We start from the raw sequence: 6,000 nt of genomic DNA, 5'->3' as shown, positions 1-6,000 counted from the left end.
TTCAGGAATGAGCAAAGGAAAGTATGAAGGCTTGTGTATTGTTTCAAGCTGTAAATAAGAAATGAAATAATATATGATATATATGTGCGTTATTATATTTTGTGTGTGAGAGCAAGAGGTGCGTAGAGGAACAGAAATACCATTTAACACTTAAATAAATAAAGGGTTGTTTAAACCTCCATAAAACTTTCTAGGAATACAGGCATATGACTCTTTAGTTTTTAAATATAACTACAGTAATATAGTTTGATTTTTAAGGCCATAATTTTATTTCATCTGGAAACTACAAACAAGACAAAATTGAAGGTGAATTTATATCTCCTCTTTTTTAAGCACCCTCTTTGAGTGCTGATAAAGTGAAATGATTTTACCCCACATCCCTGTAGAATATTTCACTTCTCAAAAGCATGCTCTTTTTGCTTCAGAAACAAAAAGACACAGGGACAATAACCACATTGTACCGGTATAGACAGACAGTATCAAAACCTGAATAACCTAAAGAGATATATGATAAATGTGCTGTTCTTATATTTTTAAGAGAGATGATCTTCGTTTTCTACCTTCTTTCTTTACAATATAAACCTACTGTGATAAAATTATTAAGATAGAATATAATGCCAATTAGTACGAAACGATGACATCTGTGAGCATTATTAGCTGAAATTTCCCTTTATCTGCAAATATTCCAAAATAAATTTTAACGGAATCTTCTATAACACTCACAGTCATACATTTTTTTAGAATACAGCATATTTTTCACAGATGTGCTTTAAGAACCTAATGTGCTATGGAGATGGTTTGGCACTTAAGGGTACTTGCTGTTCTTTCTCAAAGGATGCAGGCTCAGTTCCCAGTCACGTGACTCAAAACTGCCTATCCGTTCAGTTCCACGGGATCTGATGGCTTCTTCTGGCCTCTGCAGTCACTGCACACATAAGAAACAAATGCCCTAGGTCCCTGGGTTAAACAGTCTCCAGTTCTTTTTTTTTTTTTTTTTTTTTTCATTTTGATGAGATCTTTTATTCATCTTCCAAGTTGCCATTCTAGCTTACACATCTTATATCACAGAGATGGCTTGAGGCTGAGGAGTAGCCTGCCTCGGCAGCACCCTCAGGAGCCATCTGGCTGTCTGCATCTGCAGACCTGTTGGCAGAACAGCTATGTACCTCTTTAGGCCATCCATAGCACCGTTAGCCTTAGGACCATGGTCAGGTGCAGATTGGGTTAAGAAATGCCAGCAGGACCTGTTAATCCTCAGCTCTGGGCTTCTAATCAGGCATGTGACTTGGGAAAGGCCCATGTGACAACATGTGGCAATGTATATTAAAGAGCAAATCCAGTCACCAGTGAAGCTTTTTATCTGTTCCTGTAACTCTGTAGCAGTGGGAGGGAGGATGACCAGCAACTGCCATTTTCTGGGATTTCTGCTCAGCATCTTCTCATTGCTACCATTAGTCTAGAAAACAATGATGCCTCCTTGTTCTTTGATCTCCACAATAGCAACTGGGACTCTTGAGTTCAGGGATGAAGTTTCTCTTCAAAGCCAAGCCCCTTTCAGCAGCCTGGTCAGACTGATGACTCAAGCAGTGTTGATTATGGGTTCCATCTCACGGAAAGTGCCTTAAGTTAGATCAGCTATTAGTTGTTTATTCAAACAAGCATTGTGACACAATTGCACTAGCATATTTTGAAGGTAGTACACTATTGTAGATAAAGGTTAGTGGCTGGCTTGCTGTTTAAGTATCTCTTTGATTGCATGTAAAGCATCTTCCTGTGGAAAAGATTCTGAATAGTAGGAACAAAGCTTCTATGCGGCACCAGCTTGACATCATGGTGTTCAATGAATTATGTAGGTATTGTCTTCAGGAATGGGGCCTTGCTGTCAGTTTGTAGAGAGCAACCTATAGTCTTGGCAACAGCCTCATTTGGTTGAGGATTCCAGAGGGACCCCTTTGGCAAACAACGTAATTAGATATAACCCAATTTCAGTGCAGGAAGCTTTGTTTAGTGACAGGAGATGGCCATTTGGGATTACGTTTCTCCCATTATTTTTTAATTTAATTTATACTGCCTTCATATAAGTATATATTTTAGAAAGTTTACCACATTTTACTAAACACTAAAAACTGGCCTTGTAGTGAAACTTGGTAATAAAAAAAGATGCTAGATTGTAAACGTGGCATGACTGGGAAAGCTGTAAGTTTAATGCTGTTCTTGATCACATAAAAATTTGAGCCAACCTCAGTTATCTGAGCCTGTCTGAAAACAAACAAAATAAATGAACAATCCAACAGAGAATAAGTACGTGATAGTTTTTTTTTTTTCTTCCTGATAAACTTTATGCCTTAAAACAGACATGTAGTTGAGTGGGAACAGAAGGGAGCATGGTTTTAAAAGGAGTGGGAAGAGGATTGTGCATGATCAAAACACATATGAAATTCACAATTAAAGGTGTCAAACGAATGTGATCCTTGTCCCTAGATAATGGTATTGTTTGGATGGTTTTGAAATGTTTGAGAGGTCTGTTAAAGAGCACAGGCCTTGTTTATAGCCACTCCTACTCTATTCTTCCTTCTGATTCCAGACTACCAGTTCCAAGTGATCAGTCAGCTACAGCTTCTATGTAACCTCAGCAAGTCCTCCTGCAATGTTATCCCTGATGTGGTGGAATACACCTCTTTGATAACGTGCCAAAATAAACCTGTACTACCTTGTGATGCTTATTATTTTATATTTAGACTCAGAAATGAAAAAATAGCTAAAAATATGAGGTTTTCATCAATCATCTTAATATACTATGATTATATTTTCTATTTTTAAATATCGGTATCAATTTCAAATATTTGAATGTGATTCACAAACTTTAAATTAACCTGATGAATGGAAAGGAACACTTATTTCAGTTGAGTTACAGCATTGTACACTGAATGATTTGGCAGCAATGACAAGTAACTTAGCATATGACACTTTGAGGCCAAACAGCATCCAGAGAGAATAGAATTCCACTTTTTTTCCCTGTTAGAATGGGGGCTACAGAGCCTCAGACAAGTGACTTTCAAGCCTCAGGCAGCTAAAACTCAAAGAAAGAGAAGGTAAGTGTGTTTGGCAATGATGCCTGCTAAAGGAGAACAATTGCACTGGAGGTAGGCTATTTTTATCTGCCTCATGCTTCTGTTCTCCCTGGAGAACCACTTTCTTTTTCTCTACCATTTTCTATCCAAGAGAGTTAATAGGACATACAACATCAATAACACAAGTAATCTGTGATGTACTCATGAAAAGTCTCTCCTATCGCCGATGTCTAAAAGTAAAAGTATTGTAAAATAGATTCCAAAAGATAGGTGAGAGGCTGTGCGAGTTAAATGAGTTGCTAATTAACTGTCTATATTGAATACATGTACCAAAGCACTGCGTTGTATCTCGTTAAATATATGCACTTATTGTTTGTCACATTTGGAGAATGTGTTTAAAAAGAGAAGAGACAGATCCCATCCCTAATTATGTTTTCTTGGAAAAGTGACTGAGTACCCTACTTTTTAGAGGAGGCTGATTACAATATTTCACAAGATAGGTTATTCATAAACTTCCATCATTCTATCTCCTTTTTCCACTATGTTCATGTCATCATGATGCCACCACTTGTTTCTCTCCACAAGCTGCATGTTTTGCATTAGTTTATATGTACATTTATATGATAATATGCAACTTATTCTATACTTGGCATACACTGTAACTTTAACACTTCCGCTCACAAAGAAAACATTTTATTATGTATACAACTCAAAATTCAACATTGTTTATGCCTGTGTTTACATAATTTACCTTAAACGATTATAAATGCACTCAGAATTTTGATAGCCTCTGGGTTTCATAAATAAGAGATTAAAAGTCCTTGTAGATTTGCTACATTTACCATTTCGTTTGGAAATATATTATCATATTTCGGTTGAATGTGTCCTTTAGTTTTACTTAAGCTTCTGTAGAATAAATATTTGGGCAGTCCAACTAGTATTCATGTCCTCATCAGAGATGAGGAAAAGTTGTACAACTGCAATATAGGAAAGATACATGAAGGGTAGGTAAGTGGACACATGGCTTTAGAGCAGACACGCCAAGTTGTTAATGGTTATAGAAAATTGAACTTATCTTCTTTTCTATGGTACACACAGTATGTGCTTACACACATACACATATATATATATATTCATACCTGCACACATGTATACATACATATACATACATGCTTAGAGATGCTATTATTTTGGTGATGTTTTTAAAAATGTGTAAGTGTTTTATATGTTTCTAATTTAAAGATACATTTACACAGGTAATATTTTCACATTGTGTTCTGTGATACATTTAATATGTCTATGTTGTTAACGGAAATAAAAAGACTTGAAAGAGAAAGAAAATTTGTACTACAAATTAGATATTTGGGAAAGATGCTTCAGTGCTGCATTTCACTGTACCTTCCTTATTTAAAAAAACAACCCATAATATGTGCATTTTATCAAATGTAATATTATGTTTCATATGTATGCATATACACATACACATACACATGCATAATCTGCAATGACTAAATTTCATTAATATTATATAAAATATTGTCATGTTTAAAAAATATTTATTTTTTTATATTAATTACAGTTTGATCACTTTGTATTCCAGCTGTAGCCCCCTGCCTCATTCCCTTCCATTCCTACCCTCAATCCTCCAACTTCTCCTGACATGCCCCTCTCCCAGTCCACTGATAGGGGAGGTCCTCCTCCTCCTCCATCTGACCCTAGCCTAGCAGGTCTCATCAGGACTGACTTCATTGTCTTCCAATGTGGCCTGACAAGACTGCTCCCCCTGCAGGGGTAGGTGATCAAAGAGCCAGCCATTGACTTCATATCAGAGACAGTCCCTGTTCCCCTTACTAGGATACCCACTTGGAGCTGCCATGGGCTACATCTGAGAAATTTTGAAATTGACTGTGAGCATTTTTCAGGATTATAGTTCACTGTTATTAGCTACAGTCACGTTGTAAGCAAGTGTTTAACATACAATTCTATGTAATTGAGATTGCATTGATTTTTCCCTTGTCATGTTTGTAAACTTCTTCCTCTCAGGTTATTTTTAACTTTGCTGGCCTCTAACTCTCCTTCTTTGAGTCCATGTTCTCTTTGTCCTCTTCTCGGGTAAATTATTTAGCAATTGTGTTTTTCTACTTGTTTCTTGTAACAACACACTTCTGTTTGTGTTATATCACATACTATTCACATTATAGCATTACATATAATGTTTTGCCTTATGTATGAGTCTTTTCCATTTATTCATCTTTAATTTAACACATTTTTTCAGTTATGAACAAAGCTGCATTGTTGGTACATGTCGATCCACATTTCTTATTTTGGTGCTGACACAGCACCCAGTTTACCTTGGTAAATGTCCAAGAGTGGGGCTGTTGAATAAAGCACTGAAAGCTTGAAATGCCAATATGGCTTCTCGTATGTCAGTACGACTTTGCGCTCTCTATAGCAAGCGATGAGGCTTGTTTAAGCCCCCCAAAAAGGGGGAAGCAATTTTGTGATTGTCTTTTTGTTGTTGTTTCTTTGTTTTTTTTTTTTTTTTCAGATTAGCTGTAGCTTAGTATTGAGATTTATTTGCACTACTCTTATCAGAGTCTTTTGAAAACATTTTCTCAATTTTATGGTTTATTTATTTTTTATTCTCTTGGTATCATCTTTTGGGAAGATTTATCATTTTTAATGAAGCTACTCCTATTTCATGTATCATTCTTTTATCGTTAATGTCTAAAATGTTATTATTGTACCAAACTTTTCTGCTTTTATGTTGTGCCATGGTAGTTTTAAGACCGTGCATTTTACATTTAGGTCAGGAGCTTATTTTGAATTAATTACTTGAAGAATGTTAATACTATATGTACATAATTTTTCCTACACACTATTTGCCTCATGGATTTATCTTATTTTTATATCTCTGTTTATAGATCTA

Source organism: Meriones unguiculatus, chromosome 9 (assembly GCF_030254825.1).
Source record: "Meriones unguiculatus strain TT.TT164.6M chromosome 9, Bangor_MerUng_6.1, whole genome shotgun sequence".
Lineage (NCBI taxonomy): Eukaryota > Metazoa > Chordata > Mammalia > Rodentia > Muridae > Meriones > Meriones unguiculatus.
This window is presented reverse-complemented; position numbering follows the sequence as displayed.